Genomic DNA, 18,479 nt, shown 5'->3' with positions numbered 1-18,479 from the left:
CAGGGAATGTTTTCTACGATTAAGTGTCAGGAATTGTGAAAAACTGAATTTAAATGTATTTGGCTAAGGTGCATGTAAACTTCTGACTTAAACTGTATTGTTTGCCATCCATATTCCTTTCATTATATAACACATTAGTGAGTTTCTTTGCATGCGGCTGGCTAGAGTGAATAAAGGCATGAGAATTTAAAGGCATATAAATGAAATCCACCAATTCACCTTTTCACATAATGTCTGAAACATTTTCTGTGGAGAAAATAAAAGATGATTTTAATAAACATGGCCACTTGTATTTGTTTCTGATTTCATTTCAAACTTGCTTGAACACTCATGCAGAGAAGTGTCATCACAGACAGACAATAAACTAAAACAACAAATTCCTCTGAAGAGTTAAGCGACCAACCAATTTAGCTCATTCAAATCCTAAACTGTATTCAAATGCATAAACAGACACGTAGATATGTGCCTAGTATTTTCCAGGAATGTGTTCTCATGCTGTTTAATCACAGAGAAAACACTTCTGCATTTTGAATTGTAATAGCAAGTCAACTATAGTCAAAAGACAAAACAAACTAATGTTTACTACTTACTGTTTATTTGTGAACATGAAATATGAGAATTTCAGTCATGCTGTACTGCATTTATCAACCTCATAGAATGAATGTTACTATATCAGCATTTTTCCAAACTGACTCTTATGTACCACTTTCTACGTTTTAAGTTTCCTGGTGAAATGAACACTTGGGTGCTACAACAACTGTACGTTTTATTGACTTTCACACAAATTACGAGAACAATGGCTGTTATGACTTTATAAACACTTATTTTTCGCACTATTATTCACACAATTTTATGATATCAAAACACTTATTCTAACGCATCCTTTGAAATACAATATATTTTAATGCTTGTTTTACAGACTCACCAAAATGTACACACTTATTTCTGAGTAACTAGCTTCTGCGGTAGATAATCTCACAGAGGGTTGGACTTTGAACTCGAAAGATTGCAGTTCGAAGCCAGTCAACCACGCAAGCAGACACAAGAGTGTCATAGAAGCAACACGAAATAATGTGGTTGCTTAAGAATATGTGCTTTTCAGTTCTCATTTTATTTTTGGACACTACTGGTAAGGTTCAGGCATTGGTTTAAGAAAAGGATAAATATACGCTTGGTTATCACCAAAAAATCGTATGATTTTTTTTCTAGATTAATAGTCCATTGTGGTTCGGTTGGACTGAATGAATGCTGGTATCCTAGCAACGATGTGACGTAGTGCTGCCTCGGAAGCCTATCCAAAACCAGTTTACGGAAGTACCTTCATATGTAAATGCTGTCTGTTAAAGGCCCAGGTATACTTTGATTTTGCGTGTTCCAGATCACCTCACGCCTGCTCGACCGCGTTGCCTTTCTGAGTACTGTATACATTTCTGACCGCGAATAAATATTAACGCTTTCGACACATGTGCACTACAACTGCTTTGACACTCTTCTAGTACAGTCAATGGCCAGTGCATGCGCAGACGACACGCACAGCCGAAGACCGCATGAGTCAAGAAAACCTAGGTGGCACGCGGTCAAGCTGTGATGATGATGCAACTTGCGTCACATGTACTGTGCGCAGAGTGATCTTCAACGTGCACACCCGAAGTATACTTCGGCCTTAAGTCATTGACTGATAGGTCAGCGAGGCAACAATGCAGCTACCTTAGGATTCAAACGCAGCCTGTGTCATTAAAATAGCACATGTTAACCAGAGACTCTAGAGACATTATGGATTTGAAGAAGTTTTCAGCCAGCAAGCCATAAACTGCATCTTAAAATAGGGTGATGGGATGGGATAAAGCTAGTTTCAAATTGCACTGTGGCTTAATATTTGCAGCCTCCTCTCCTCTCTGGGAAGAGAGAAGGCATTTGTGTTCCCAGTCCTGAAGGAAGCTCAAATATCGCCTAAATTAAGCATTACTCCTCTTGTATATTTTTGGAAGGAAACATGGAAAATAATTTAGACCACATGTCAACTTGTTCAAAGAATCTGGAAAATATAAACTTTGGTGTAAGCTTTTTTGTGGTCTTACCACAAGACATTTTGTCCATCAACACCTTTGGTTACTCTTTTCAAATACAAATACTAAGTTTCTGTTAAAGCTACACTATGTAACTTTTGGCCCTCCAACTAGAACTGCATGCGTCTTGTGGAAGAACATTGTTTTGGTTGTGCTTCGGCTCTGCTTCTCTGTGCAGATGAATGTAGTTCGAGGCACCGATGTACACATGAATACAGGACATCTTATCAGAGCGAATGGACAAATAAATAACAAAAGAAAGGAAAAGACTGATATCCAAAAACATGTCATCTGAGCAGGTAAGTGCCATATCTTATGCTGTTGTTTTGACTTATTGGAAACATCGATGTTTTTAAATAAATGACTTTACAAAAGTTAGGCAACGTTCGTAACATTAGACATAACGATTGCTAGTCTGATAAGGTCAAACATTGTAAAGTTTTTATAACTGCAGGATTCTCTGGCCAAATAGACCATGGTAGTAACTAATTTATAGATTGTCATTGTTACCAACCAGTGGTCAACATAATTTAAAGACTCACATGTCCTTGGCAAGCCTAGGACTAAAGGATTTATTTATATAAATTATTGCCATTATAAAGAAAAATACACACGTGTGCTAGCAATTGAAAAGTTCTGCACTGATTAAAGTATATTTATTGTATTTCACTCAGACGTGTGTGTGTGCGTGATTACACAACTATACATAAACCATACCAATAAAATATCTTACCTGTTGTGTAAGAAAAAAGCCATCTCTGGGTCGCTTTTAAATCCTTTCAGATCTAGGAGTTGTCACCACCTCTGAAAAGCTGATTCGGGTTTTATTACGGACTCTGTCGCTTTCTCTTTTTGCTTGTAGACTCTGCTCTGTTCGGGGTTTCTTTGTTTTTACAATCGGTGATTCCTCGGAGGTTTGCCATTTTAAATGATCCATGGTCAGTTTTTCTTGTTTGTTGTGACAACAAACTTTCAGCTTCATGCTACTCCCACACCATACACGCACTGCAGTAGCCAGAGCTTATTTTCTCTGTGTACGGATATGACGTCAACATGCACGGGCAAATGACGTATGTATGCAATTTCCCGTGAAATCCGACCAGACAGCTCTAAAATATAAATTATAGGTTTATCAAACTGTATTTGGGTAAAGACATGGTTTGTAAGATGGATTTTTGTTGCACTCTCATTAATAACATTGTTATTTTTTAACAAAAAAAAAGTTACATAGTGTAGCTTTAAGTATTTGTATATGTAAGCATACATATTTCTTGTTGCCTTACATTATGAGAAAATAGTAATGTAAATCAGCGGTTGCATTTCAAATCAGATAATTAAGCAAATAAACTGATCCTTATTAGAACACTGGCATTGTTGTAATACATTATTGACAATGACACTTTTAAAACAATGCTGCTAAATCTAAATGAATGAACACAGTGTGAGGACATATTTAGCCTATGTTTGTGGGATTGAATTTTTTGTGCAATGACATTACACCTTTAAATTACATATGGAACTGATGTGAGACATCATTCAGAGTTATCTTATGATACATGAACCATTACCATACACTGAATTGCTTTATTGCCAATCACTGGCCACTGGCACATCATCTGTGCCCCATTGCATGTCCACATAAATGACCCAAAATGCCAAGGCCACACTCACAAACCTTAACAAATCCTGTAACACACACCCACAATCTCACACTTCCTCTCACAGATTCCATGCTCATTAGGCCTAATTCGCAAACAAATACACACACAATCTATTATGTGTAAAATGAAATCTGGCAACAGCAGACTCTGTAGCAGTCTTTCCACCCTGGGGTCTTGGCTACTGTTGTACTCAAAACTGGGGTCTATTGTGGGGGGTCTGGAGTGAGGCCCACTGTTTAAGAGCCAAGGCTACAGCCAAGAACCACTTCAGACAGCTGCTTATGAGGGATTACCAATGGGCAGAGAGTAACACACACACTAATTGCACATACATACAGGCAAATACACAAAATAAGTAAGACACACATGCTGACAGCATGTCTTAAGAATAAGAACGTAAAAAGAACCAGTGGGGACACAGACGTGGAAGAGAAGAATAAGACAACATATGAAATGTTGACAGTATTATCAGCAGTATTCTGAATTGAGCGCAGGCCTAGCCAGTAAGAGAGCCGCTAAAAAACTTCAGCTGAATAAGGCTAAATGTTGCAGTGGAGCAGACGGAGTATGGTGAAAGTCAGACAGGACTAGAGACATCCATTATGCCTATGAGCCTAGATTTGATTTTTTCAATGTCACAAGATACAGTACAAAAATCAAAGCTCTTGCTTCACCGTCTGACAGTGCATCTTTAAGCATTTAAGCATGCCTTTATATTTTACTAATGAGTTGATTGATCCTTAAGTTCTCATTTCAAAAAAACAAATGCAGGCTGCAGAGTAAGAAACATGGTGTCATTTTAGTTTTTTCCCACATTCTTCATCATGGCATCACTAAATTATTAAAAGCATCGCTGAGGAGAGAGGTGGTTATGATGCATGAAGCAAGCCACAGGAAAACTCTTCATCAATAAAACAAACCGGGATACAACCAGCGACATCTCTGCCAGTGTTACACAGTGTGGAAGAGTGCTCACGCACGTTAATCAGCATCTACGCTGCATGGAGATGATGAGAGAGATGCACGGACAGACATGGATTTACAGTTCAATAGAAAGAAACTACTGATTTATTGTGTTCCTATGTATAGATTACTAATTTTCACCAATACGTTAAAACAAAAACAAAAAATGGAAATTTTCCGCACTGTGAACATGGAATGTGCAGGGATAATTATGTGCAATCCTGCTCCGAAATTCATGAAGTGGGGTTTTTTTTCCTGGAATTTTCAACACATCGGTAATAGTTGCGTCAAAGACACTTGGAACAGAGCAAGATCAGTTCTAGAAGAGCACGCTAGGTATCTGCACGTTCATGTGCACTCATGCGACTGTGCCTCACCGTGTCCAGTATGTGCTCACTCATATATATACTGTGTTTGCTCCGTGTAATTTTTGTGCTCTCTCACTTGTTGTCTGCTTGCACTAACATTATAAGTGCAGCACTGGCCTGATCAGGCAAGTAACAGCTCTAGCAACTGGCCTGAATCACTCTCATAGTGGCCCCGGGCTATCAGGCAGTCCTTATGATTGAGCCATAAACACACATCGATTTTCAGCAGAAACAAGTCTAGGACTCTGATCATGGTTGGATATGGAATAGACCAACGCATTATCAGAGGCTTTACATGAAGAAGTTCCATTTATCCAACGTGGTGCCATCCTTCAGCAGAGCTTACAGGCTTAATGTTGTATTAGTTACCTAAACTTCATGTCTCAAAAAGCACCTTCTTTACAGCCTGACTGGGCTTAACTTTCACAGGAAGTGCTGAAGAGGCAGAGACATGACTGGTCCGAAGTAAATGGGCTCATATATGAAGAGAAGTTCAAAGTGCATGGGCTGAATTCCATGTCTACTTCCTGCCACTATTTTCTTTTTATTTATTTATTTTTTTCAATTAACATTTTTTTTGATTCATAGACATCTCACAAAGAAAAAAACAACATACACTACCGGTCAAAAGTTTTGAAACACTTGACTGAAATGTTTCTCATGATCTTAAAAATCTTTTGATCCGAAGGCGTATGCTTAAATGTTTGAAATTAGTTTTGTAGACAAAAATATAACTGTGCCACCATATTAATTTATTTTATTATAAAACTAACATTTAATTTAAAAAAAAAATAAAAAAACGTTTTTGAAATTGATGACTTGGACTGAATAATAAAGAAAAGCAGCCAATAAGTGCCCAACATAGATGAGAACTCCTTCAATACTGTTTAAAAAGCATCCCAGGGTGATAACTCAAGAAGTTTGTTGAGAAAATGTCAAGAGTACATGTCTGCAAATTCTAGGCAAAGGGTGACTACTTTGAAGATGCTAAAATATAACACAGTTTTGATTTATTTTGGATTTTGTTTAGTCACAACATAATTCCCATAGTTCCATTTATATTATTCCATAGTTTTGATGACTTTACTTTTATTCTAAAATGTGAAAAAAACTAAATAATAAAGAATGAGTAAGTTTTTCAAAACTTTTGACTGGTAATGTATATATATTGAACCACATTTAACCCCCACTATTACCCCTCCCAATCAACCATCCTACCCTGACCCCCAACGAACACCCCTGTGGTCACAGTAGTAATACACACACAAAAAAAAACAAAAGGAAAAAAAAAAAAAAAACAAAAAAAAAAATATATATATATATATATATATATATATATATATATATATATATATATATATATATATATATATATATTATATTTATAAAATAATAATAATAATGTATAATTAAAACTAAACTACTCTCTCCACTGCCCCTCCCCAAAAACACTAAGTAGTTGCCCCATTTCCTATCAAACAAATTCTTAACCCCCATCCTTCTGCTTGACCCCTCCATCCCCATCTCCGCACACCACTCCGGGAATGAGGGTGCTCGACTTCCATCCCCTTAAAATAACCTGCCTACCAATCATAACACTGGTCAAAACCCAATTTTTTATATGTTTATCCCCCAATTTTATGACCGCCCCATCTCCCAAAATACAGAGTCTGGGGCAAAATGAAATTTGAGTGCCCAACATGTCACCCACAAAACTCTGTACCTTCAACCAATATTCTTGGATCATACCACACCTCCAAAAAACATGGGTTGTGTCTCCATCTTCTGATTGGTATCGCCAGCAGGTGGGTGTGTCTTTAAGACCAAGCCTATACAATCTACAGGAGGTCCAATAGAATTTACACTACCGGTCAAAAGTTTTGAAACACTTACTCATACTTTATTATAATTTTTTAATCACATTTTAGAATAATAGTAAAGTCATCAAAACTATGAAATAACATAAATGGAACTATGGGAATTATGCAACAAAATCCAAAATCCAAAATAAACTGTGTTATATTTTATATAACACACTGTGTTATATAGGTTCAAAACTGACCAAGTATTCATGAATTAATTGAGAGTTTCGGAGTTCCCCTTTCACAATGTATCTTTTAGTAAGGCCCTTGGCTTGACTCCTAAGTGATGAATAACTAACAAAAGTTAAACTAAAAGCTGACCAAATACAGGAACAAACTATTTTGGCAAGAGATTCTAGTGGGTAAGAAGCTAAGATTAAAAGTACAAAGTGTAGCTATACAGCTAACAATAATAACATCTAGTAATTAGGGCTGGGTATTGATACAGATTTTCCGATTCAATTTGATTCCAATTCTCAAGCTCTCGATACGATTCAATTAAATTCATAAAGGTTTATTTCAGTTATAATGTCCCGTTTGCTTACATATAAAAGAAATTAGACTGCTAATGCTGTTAATTATACAGGGGACCTTTTAACTAGGTACATTAGGAAAATATCAATTTTACTAATTATATTTTATTACTTTTACATCATTTTGGTGACATTTTGGCTTTTTAAAAATGAACAAATAAATGTATTCAATCAATAAATAAGAGATTATATTTCATATATTATTTTTGTTACATATTTATTGTTAAATTACATAATATGTACTATTTACAAGTATTTACACTGATTTGTTGAACACGTGCTAAATCCGGTGCTGTCTGCATTTCTGTAAACAACGCCTTTTTTGAGTGCGTGTTAACTAGATAGGACTTGAATGGCTTTACCTCATCTTTGTGATGCATGATTAGATTTAAAAGCTTTTTTTTTTCTTTTTTTTTTTTTATCAATAACTGACTGTAAAGAAAGGGTATTAAAAGAGACAGTATTCAATGACAAATGGGTTGCGTGGATCTCGTCTTGAACTCACATTACACAGAACAACTTTTACTCTCAACATGCTGTGAAAGGATCTCTGCTGTGAGTGAGTGAATTTGCAATTTAACGCCATGCAAGTTTCCATGGCTATTTTCATGGTGAAAAACAAGTTAAAATGAATTTCTGGGTACGATATTAAAAACCTATGTAAGGTTTTTAAAATTTATTTTCGATAAAAATTCTAAAACTGATTCAGGGTTGATTTTGTTAAAAAATCTCTTCAAAAGTGTTTGCCATGTAAAATAATTTCCTAAAAGAAATAAAACCAGCACAATCAAACAAAATATGCTTCAGAGACAGTGGACTTTGTCATGAGGTGCATAATGGTGGATCTTCGTCTGATATTAAAAACGTATGTGTAAGTCTGGAATGTCCTGTTCTGCAGCGGGTGTAAATGATCTGGTCCCAGCGAATGCTCAAGTAAAATATCTTTTTCCCACTATAGGGTTGATTACATGTAGTTTGTTTGTTGTGCACTGATCCCATTCAGTTTGCCATTTGTTAATGAAGGTGGTATGGAGCATTTTTTAAGATCTGTTGAGAGTGCTTCTTTAGCAGCAGAGTCTGATCTCTGCTGTGAAAGGATCGCTGCTGAACACTTAACGACTAAACTACAAAATTACTGGTGAGTGAAATGTGAGTGAAACAGCTGTTGCACTATTAGAAGAGTCACTGGTATCCTTATGAATTGGAGAAACAGTAACCATGAATATGGAGGCTCTAGGAATGGAAGTCCCTGCTTACAGTTAAAAAGGCAATCACATTTTTTATAGCCAGTTTTCATCAAGAATGCACATGCACAATAGCTGGACCAGCTTTTTTTAAGCATGATCAGAACTAAAGAAGCACAATTTATTATAAGATTGTTGTCAGATTTTATTGCTGATCAAATGTTATTTGCTTTTATACCTTGACCAATCTTTTTTTTTTTCCAACTTCAGTCTTTCCCCATTCAAATAGATTGAAGCAGTAGTTTGTATTCATAGAAAATAGCTTCCCACAGGTTGCCCGGAGGCATCCGGAACACTGTCTTCAAGTGACCTGCCTTGTCTTAAATGTGACTTTGACTATTAGTGACACAGAAGAAGGGTGTTTGCTCATCAGATTGGAGATGTCAGTTTTTGTTTGTCTGTAAATCTCACCTTGCATGATGAAATAAATACGATATGTGCTGCAGTTTAAAGCTGAAGCTAAATGTTTGCCACAGCCCAAAGTTCCTCACATCACATTCCAAGACCTCTCCTCCCTCAGCTTTGGCCTAAACACTACAGAAACAAAAACATAGGAATGCCAGTAATGCAGGGCCACACACTGGGGCAGCTAAGACCCAGACATAAGACACCTGTTCTGCCACTGTCAGCATACACAACCCCAGCACCCACACACATACAGCAGTTAGGTTTCCCGGCAACTGACTAAACAAACTGCTACTACCAAGACTCCTGTCAGCATCCACTGTGCCAATATGCAACCCTTCAGTGTTTCCCAATAATTACCTAGACTGTGTTGTCCGCCACAGTTTCATAATGAACTGAAAATATTTTTACACTTCTCATAATAACATAAAAGATCTCTAAAGTTGTGTTTTGCGCTGTTCCTTCGGCAAAGCATCTTTCACTTCCAGTCTGTTGTAATTTTATAATTCACTAGCGATCTAGTAACAGCTGCACCGTTTGATTGACAAGCGGCGTATGTGTGTGTGCTGAACATGCGCGTGTTCCGAAAATGCTCGTGCTAATGCGCACCTGAATGGTCAAATATATTTCAAATTTCCACCAAAATGCCCGTCTTGGTGAGGTATTCATGTAAACACAGATAGTGATGTCTCAAGTGAACTTAAACAGCAGAGAAAAAAGCGGATTTGTATTCATGTCAGATTTTAAGTATAAATGTAAGCTAATAGACCTGCTGCTGTCTTGTGTGTCATTATAATAATCAAACAACCATAACAAGAAAACACTCACTGCTCTTGACTGAGTAACTTTAGTAGCTCTAAAAAGTATTAATGTATTATAATTATATATTGAAGACCAGTAGTTGTTTTATGTTGCATTTCATTCTGAATGTTTACTTGAATACTTGATAGCCTACTGCTGTTAAAAACTTTTAAAGCTGTAAAAGCACTGAATTTTCTTAATTTGTATTTTTTGTTCTATTATTTTTAATCTATTTTTATTCATAGAAATAGTTTTTTTATTGTTTTTTATTGTTATTTTATTACTGACTGTTTACTAGTCCTGAATATTTAAGAACTTGAAACCATTCTTCTATAATTAACATATTAGTTAGTGTTATTATTTGTTGTGGTATTAAAGCTGGTGTTGAGAATCGTCAAATTTCACTACCAACTACTGAAATGTTGTTATTGTGATAATGTATAGCCAATATTGTATATTGTAGATCTTGCTGCAATAACATGATGAAAAAGTAGATCTCATTCCATAGATGAGCATCCCTGCTGTTAATGGTGGCAATGGAGGCTTATCTTTATTTGACTACCATACGTAACATAAAATAATGACCATATGACAATAGCCTCCTCCCCTACCCAGTGCAGTTTACATTTCTGTCGCAGAGAATTGAGTTGATTGCATAAGTACACTATTAGGTTGGGCATCAGTCGTAATTTTAGGGAACATACAACAGAAACTTTGACATGTTACTTGAGCATGTAACTTAAATGTCTTTTTTTTTCTCCGGACAAGTAACTTTTTTTTTTTACTCGGACAAGTGAATGACCAATTTTTCAAGAAGAGAGAGCGAAATCCACCACCAGATGAGGAAGAAACAGCTCCAGAGGTAGTTAGCTATGAGAGATAGCAAAGTTAGATGGCACATCAATAGCCAAACAGATTATTCGTAGACTTTTGTCAAGAAATAAACTGGAGTAACAGTGGAATTTTGTCTCTCAGTCCTCAATGTTTCTTTTCCTGATAAATCCCAGAACAGCCTTTTCGCAATTTATGTTGATAAAGCAATAACAGTGCGTGCATGTTTGTATTAAAGGAATATTACGGGTTCACTACAAGTTAAGCTTAATTGACAGCATTTGTTGCATTATGATAATTACCAAAAAAATAATTTAGACTCATCCTTCTTTTTCTTTAAAAAGCAAACATCGAGGTTACAGTGAGGCACTTACAATGGAAGGGAATGGGGCCAATTTTGAAAGGTTTAAAGGCGGAAATGTGAAGCTTATCATTTTTAAAAAGCACTTACATTAATTCTTCTGTTAAAACATAATATTTGAGCTGTAAATTGTTTACATTTTTCTTTACCGGATTACAGGGTTTATGGCGTCATGTTGTCATGGCAACAAATTTGTAAAATTGGATATAACTTTACACAAGGTTAGTAAGTGATTTTATCACACTAAAATCATGTTAACATGCATATTATTTACATCTTGTGGTTATACTTATGGTAATACAGTGAGTATTTTAACGTTTACTGATTGGTGCCATTCACTTCCATTGTAAGTGCCTCACTGTAACTAGGGCTGGGACGATTCATCGACGTAATCGATTACAGAAATACGTCGATTTGCATAACATGCGTCGGCGCGTCGCAATGGAGTAATTAAAATGGCAGCGCCCGGTTTAAGTATGGATTCCCCCAAAGACCAAGCTTCAGCTAAAAAAAAACTCACCTACGATCATCTAAAGCGTGGGAGTATTTTAGCCAGAGACCCGACAATGTGGTGCTGTGTAAGCTATGCAAATTGGAAATGGCTCATCACAGCAGTACAACTGCCTATGAACGAACATTTGAAGCGAAAGCATCCCAGAGCGCTTTGTCAAGACGGCAGCAAGGCAGCACCGTAAGTCCTGTTTACTTTTTGTCCCCACCCAAGCATGACATATTAGTATTACAACACGTGTTTCTGTTAGTAGTCACTTTAAATTGATTTTCTAAATGTTTCCTCATTGCCACCATGTTAAAAGTCATTTCTGCACCGCTGCTAACGTAGGGTGACCATATGTCCTCTTTTTCCCGGACATGTCCTCTTTTTCGTACCTTAAAAAAGCATCCGGCCGGGATTTCTAAATTTGCGAAAATGTCAGGGATTCGGCTTTAGTTGCATTATGATGTGCATCTGGTCTAATACTTCATTGTGTGTGCACGCATATTTGCATTGCTTTAACCCCTCTTTGTAAGTCCCGTCTTCTCGCACACCAATTGGTCAATTATAAGAGGCTTGCGGCAACTATTGGCCAAATTCCTGCCCGTCAATCTCTCCGTGAACGCGCAAAGCGCTGTTGTGTTCGGCATCAAACAGTTGCATGACAGTAGCAGCAAATGACAGCTGAGTGGAAACAATGCCCTAACAAATTGCAAATTTACAGAAGATTTGTACAAAAATTCCCATGCTTTCGTCCAGGTCGAGATCCGTGGGAAGCAGAATGTATGACATGTAAAGCCGGCACTTATGTGTCAGTTGCTAATAAAGGTGCAAGTGATTTAGAAGCACACATTAGCTCTGCGAAGCATAAAGGGTCAGCAAAAGGTGAAAGTTCATCAGGTAAATTAACAGACTACTTTTTGTGACCAGGTAAAATTATCACATTGCTTCATTTTCCACGGCCATTCAAAATAATAGTAATAGTAAATGAAGGTACACTCATGGCATCAAATATTTTATTTTAGTACATGGACATTCAAAAGAATGTTGGAAATTTTTATTTATATATATATATATATATATATATATATATATATATATATATATTTATGTTATGCTAATAGTATCCTTTTCACTGTATTAAAGTTTGCATTCATAGTAACACTGTTTTTTGTTGCAGAATAATGCCCTGCAGTGCACACTTTGTTTCTGGTACATTTGTTTGTGTTTAAGAGAAGATGATTTAATAAAATATTGAAATATTAATGAGACAAGTTTTGTATATTTATTTTGGGTTAATTAATTGTTATATTAATCAAGTAATAAATATAAAAAATCTTTAGAATAATCGGCAAATTACTCATTAGATTAATCGACTAATCGGAAAAATAATCGTTAGGTGCAGCCCTAACTGTAACCAAGTCTATCAAAGCCAGCTGGTAAAGTGGCTATTACTGACAAGCACATCAATCCTGTTTCATCTCAAACTGTGGGTGACTTCTTCTCCACATCAAGGGGGGATATTTCTTTTATATATCACCAGCAGGACCTACAAAGAAAATATTCTGTCCCATCAGTACACATTATACAAGGAATTCAAATTAATGTAGGGAACTTTGTGCATTCTAGACTCAGAAAAGGGTATGTTAACTACCCTCTGAAGACTTAAGTTAAACACACAAGCTATTAGAGTTGATGTACTCGAGTTTGGACTCGGACTCGAGTCTGAGTCACAAGTCCAATTTTAATGGATTTTATGCATTTTTAATGCATTTTTACACAGACTTAACTCGGATTCGAGCCTTTGGGACTCCAGCCGAGTCCATGACATTTGTGATGCAATGGAAAAAAAATTAATAAATAACAAAACAGAAATTAATGAACACATCTCTGTCTGCATGTAGCTGTATTAGCCCCTGAAGTCATAGACATAGCCAGAGTTGTTTCACTGTGTTTAAGCAAACACACACACACATATGCATGTGCACAGGCACACTCATCAGTCAACCAATACGCTTAAATGTTACTACAGAGACTACTGTATAACATCGCCTACCGAGGTGGCTGGCTTGACGAAAACATAAAGATGGGTATGTATCCAATGTAATAAAAACTAAACAAGGCAGTTTCACATGACACGGGACCTGAGAACTGGTAAAATTGCATGTGCCGTTTGTGCAGCCGAGATGGTGCTCGCATTGTTTCATCGTAGTTAAAAACATAAAATCAAGAACTTCATTAAGTCAAGTCACCCACGTCATGTCTCTTACAGTTTACTAAAAACAGCATACAGAATTAAAAATACATAAAAATAGTATTAATATTGGATATTAAGTCTTTTTAGGCATAATGTATCTACACATGTAGGCTTCTGTAGTCTCTTGTGGTCAGCTTGAACTGGTCCATATTAGCTTGATGAATTGACTGTGTAACTTTTTAAATCGTCAGGGGAAAAAAGCGTAATTACTAAAGCAGACAGCAACTCTAAACGGATAAACAGCACCTATTTATTATTGATTGACTATTTTCAAAGCATTGATGAGCTGCTTAAAATACATTCTTTTACAGCATTTGTCCACCATTCACAACATTCAACCATGCACAATAAAATATTAGGATATTTTGGGCAGTGGAATGTTTTGTTTATAATTTAATTATAGACTATAAAATAAATGTATTATTCGATGACAGAGTTTGTGTATTAAGCTAAACTATGAGATGAATTTAGTTGTATATGATGTTTTAATTTAAATTTGTATTTGATTTTTATTGTAAACCACCGGTAACTTATGCAAATCTTTTTTTAGCCTACATAAGGACAATTCTGTTAAATTTATGACTCAAAATTATTATTCTCCATGTTTTTGCGGTTAAAGAAATTTTCTTTGGTTGGTATTTAAAGATTTCAGACTGATTGCAGACCAACGTGGCTGCCGCTCAAGCAAATATCAATTATTATTTTTATTTTTTTTATCTTCTGGGGCAGCAGCTGCGAGACGCACAGAGGCATCAGGGATTTAGATACACAAGCAGCATGCAGAACTGCCCTGCATTGTGCGGTTTCCCGCAAATTAACTAGAAAATCATGTCCGGGATGACATGGCCCTAATATTAGCAGTGGGCTTTTCCAGTGTTTTTAGATGTAGCATTTGCAGTCAAATCGTGAGACGGAACTTCTCAGTGAGTGATAATTACTACTGTGTTGACTCTTTTGTTCAGTATGTATTTTCCCAAATCAGTCGGCAGATAGAGAAGAAAGATTCAGAAAGAAATCTCAGTATGTATAAGTTCTTTAGATAGGGATAATTTTAAATACAACTAAATTAAATTGAATTGACAAATTGAACATGAAGTAGAAATAAAAACTAAATTAAAATTCGAAATAATAAAAACCCTGGTTGTAATGACTAAAGCAGCTTTCACTTTCTTTGGTGTATGTTTGAGTGGAGGGGAAAAAGCAACAAATAATTTAAATGTCAACAGAACGCAATAAGAAGTGTGTTGAAGAACGGTTTTGTCTTCATACACCTAAAGCATATGCTTTCATTCTGAAACCACTTTGAAGTCTGTTCAGCAGGATACTAATCATAAAATGTATATATGAAAGGCAACAGAGATGTTTTTGTTACATTTATATTGACAAACTGTTTTTCTTAGCTGTGAAGTTTAAAATAAGCATAAAATATTGATGTTGAGTTTACGGTTACAATTTTAATTCAGATTCATGAACAGATTAATTCGGACTCGGCCTGATATGACTCGGTCTTGAGTCCGAGTTTGTTTAAAGACTCTGACTTGGGGGCCTGGGTAGCTCAGCGAGTATTGACACTGACTACCACCCCTGGAGTCGCGAGTTCGAGTGACTCCAGCCAGGTCTCCTAAGCAACCAAATTGGCCCAGTTGCTAGGGAGGGTACAGTCACATGGGGTAACCTCCTCGTGGTCGCGATTAGTGGTTCTCGCTCTCAGTGGGGTGCGTGGTAAATTGTGCGTGGATCATGGAGAGTAGCATGAGCCTCCACATGCTGTGAGTCTCCGTGGTGTCATGCACAACGAGCCACGTGATAAGATGCGTGGATTGACGGTCTCAGAAGTGGAGGCATCTGAGACTTATCCTCCACCACCTGGATTGAGGTGAGTAACCGCGCTACCACGAGGACCTACTAAGTAGTGGGAATTGGGCATTACAAATTGGGAGAAAAGGGGATACATTTTTTTTTTTACTGATTCTGACTTTACTCTGACTTGACTAAGGTGGACTCAAACTCAACACTACAAGGCACTGTGTTCCGTCTCTAGTATTTAATTACTAACTTAAAGGTTACAGCCATCAGATGAGTGAACGATCAGGACATGTAGCGCAACGGCAGCCTCTGACACTGTGAGATGACAAGTGAGAGTGTAAAGAGGTCAAGAAAAGGGGAGTCAGAAAGAGTGCAGACAGGGCACTTCTGAGCAGCGATATCTCACACAGCAGATAGCAGGTCTCAAACAAACCACTGACTCCTTCGTTTCCCGCCTGCCAACAGGACTGAGAAAACTCTCAGAAGTTGAACCTATTTGAACAAAAGTTGTGGTGCATTCATATTCATTTCATTACCTGAATACTTTATCAGTTTACAATATCACAATTGCTCTGGCTAATAAAATAGATTCATCACACAATTATTTTGATATGATTATCAAAAGAAAAAGACAGCAAATCCAACCAAGGTTATGTCAGACTTCTCACTTTTTTCCATTAAGAAAGTGCTGCCATCTGGAGTGATACTCGCCTTCTCTTTCACAGTTAAGTCATGTATGTGACACATATAAGAAGCTCATCCTGAATCCTATTGTATGACACTCCGTGCCTCTTGGATGACAGCCTATGAGAGGTCTTTTCTTAATGTAAACCCTTAATATGATAATCATTTTCATGCAGTGGAAAAAGGTCTGACAGATGCTATTTAGCTGTTTGGAGTAGCCTGTGTGTGTGTGTGTGTAGGTGGGTATTGATTGCTCTAACCCTCCTAGGGAGGTGCAAGATCCTTGTTGGCCAGCACACCTGCTCCCACCTCCTCCATCATGCCATTTGTGCCTCACTAGATGTTCAACGCGGCCATTCACTTTACTGATAAATATCTGAATATCTGTTTTGTTTTTTTATCACAGTATGAGTAAAAAAGCACTGATGAATCAGAACAGTGAAAAAACAACAATTAGTGGGAGGCCTGGGTAGCTCAGCGAGTAAAGACGCTGACTACCACCCCTGGAGTTGCGAGTTCGAATCCAGGGCGTGCTGAGTGATTCCAGCCAGGTCTCCTAAGCAACCAAATTGGCCTAGTTGCTAGGGACGTCCCTATTTCTTTATTTTTATTGATCAACTATAACTGCTTGTTGCTAAGGTAGATTTCAGGGGGGTGGACCAATCTTAGACTCAAGGCTACGTTGTGAAAACTTGCCAAAACACAGTAGCCTTTTCTTTTTGTTTTTTTTACATGGGATCATTTCTGCTTTCCCACTCACACAAGTTAGTTTATTTACATTATGTTAATACAGACTTTCAGAGCCAGTTCAATGCAGATGCAGGATGCTTGTAAGCTGTCAAATGTGCAGCTTTATATCAAAGGCAACAATATGCTCAACATTGAACATTGAAGAGTGATGAACTGGCAAACATACCATCCAGACCGTGCCTTTAACTTTGATTTGTATTACTATGTTCATTTCGAAACAGCAGATTGCGCATAATGTATAGTGTACTGTCTACGTTGTAAAGTGACAGTGAACAGCACAAGGCTTCACTTTGTCAATTCTGAAGTAGCAGCACTGAGCGAAATGAAATAAACCGTCTAATCTTCTTGAAAACAAATTGACTTTATGATATTTCATCGAGCATGTCAAGCCAACCCCAGCAGCTGAGCACTACTGGTGAATGATGAGCTTACCCTGTTGCTCTGAACTAACCCACCCGGTGATGTCAGTGTCAAGCTCCGCGTCTACACGCTCCTGCTGAAATAAAGCTATTCGGCTCCCCATATCAGAGCTAGAAGACTACTTTAAGCTTCGTTATACTGTTGTTATGTGTCCAGTTTGGCTCAAGGTAATGGTCGGGTGCACACGACAAGGGGAGCTCGCGCTGTCAAGTGCAGCCCACACACAAAAACAATGAACCGGGTCAATACTGGAGTTTCAAAAGAAGACATTCTTTTGAAACTTCCCTATGTAGAAGTAAAACATTTTGGGTGCTTAATTTTGTTTTTATTAGTAAAGAATGGCGTAGATGTTTCTGCTGTAGTACATGAAGGTAAGTTCTTACTCACTCGGGATGTGTATCGTTTGGAAAGTCCAGTCAAGACGCCTTTGGGTTCTTAAGAGACTCTTGAGTCGTCACAACCGAGAAAAACTTGTCTTCACTTTGATTTTAAAATATAAAAAATAAGAATCAGTAAAATATACCAGATTTTAAGTAGGTCTTCACGTCCAAAGTGTTTTCTTCGCCTCGTACAATCTGCGTTCAAACGAAGCAAGCGGGCGGAAGTAATCCTTTTCCTGATTGGACAGTGTGCTGAGAGGGGCGGGACCAAAGTGTAACCCTGAAATCCAACTGGCTATTTCATAATCAATCATATGCCACACCTGCTCTTATACTCTGTGAAGTTATGGTTTATTATAAGAGGTCACTTTATTAAAACACATTTCTGTTGTTGTTGTGAATGGAGTGAACTTTTGATAGGTGTAATTTTCAGGGATGAATGAACAGCTTTTCTTCAAGAGTTCCGCTGAAAGGACACTTGTCATACTTGTTTTAGAGCATATGACCTCCAGGTTTTTGCCATTTGAATATCTTTCTAGTAACTTGATTTGATCCGTCTCAACACGCTAGTCCTCGTCGGTTTACTTTAGTGAG

The 18,479-nt window shown here is 37.2% G+C and overlaps 1 protein-coding gene across 2 annotated transcripts in view; it reads right to left on the bottom strand.

Annotated features, from left to right (window-relative positions):
• Window positions 1–18,084, bottom strand: part of LOC127427462 (MAGUK p55 subfamily member 7-like) — a 184,925-nt gene extending 166,841 nt beyond the window's left edge. The window contains exon 1 of one of the 2 annotated variants that reach the window (XM_051675088.1): window positions 18,029–18,084. The gene's annotated coding sequence lies outside the window, so the exon portion shown is untranslated. Of the gene's footprint in view, window positions 1–17,892 lie in introns of both variants that reach the window. The other variant, XM_051675087.1, reaches the window with a different exon arrangement.
• Window positions 18,085–18,479: the final 395 nt, after the last annotated feature.

The sequence above is a fragment of the Myxocyprinus asiaticus genome, chromosome 36 (assembly GCF_019703515.2).
Source record: "Myxocyprinus asiaticus isolate MX2 ecotype Aquarium Trade chromosome 36, UBuf_Myxa_2, whole genome shotgun sequence".
Taxonomy (NCBI): domain Eukaryota; kingdom Metazoa; phylum Chordata; class Actinopteri; order Cypriniformes; family Catostomidae; genus Myxocyprinus; species Myxocyprinus asiaticus.
Note: the sequence above shows the minus strand (reverse complement) of the source record. Positions and strands in the feature narration are given on the sequence as shown.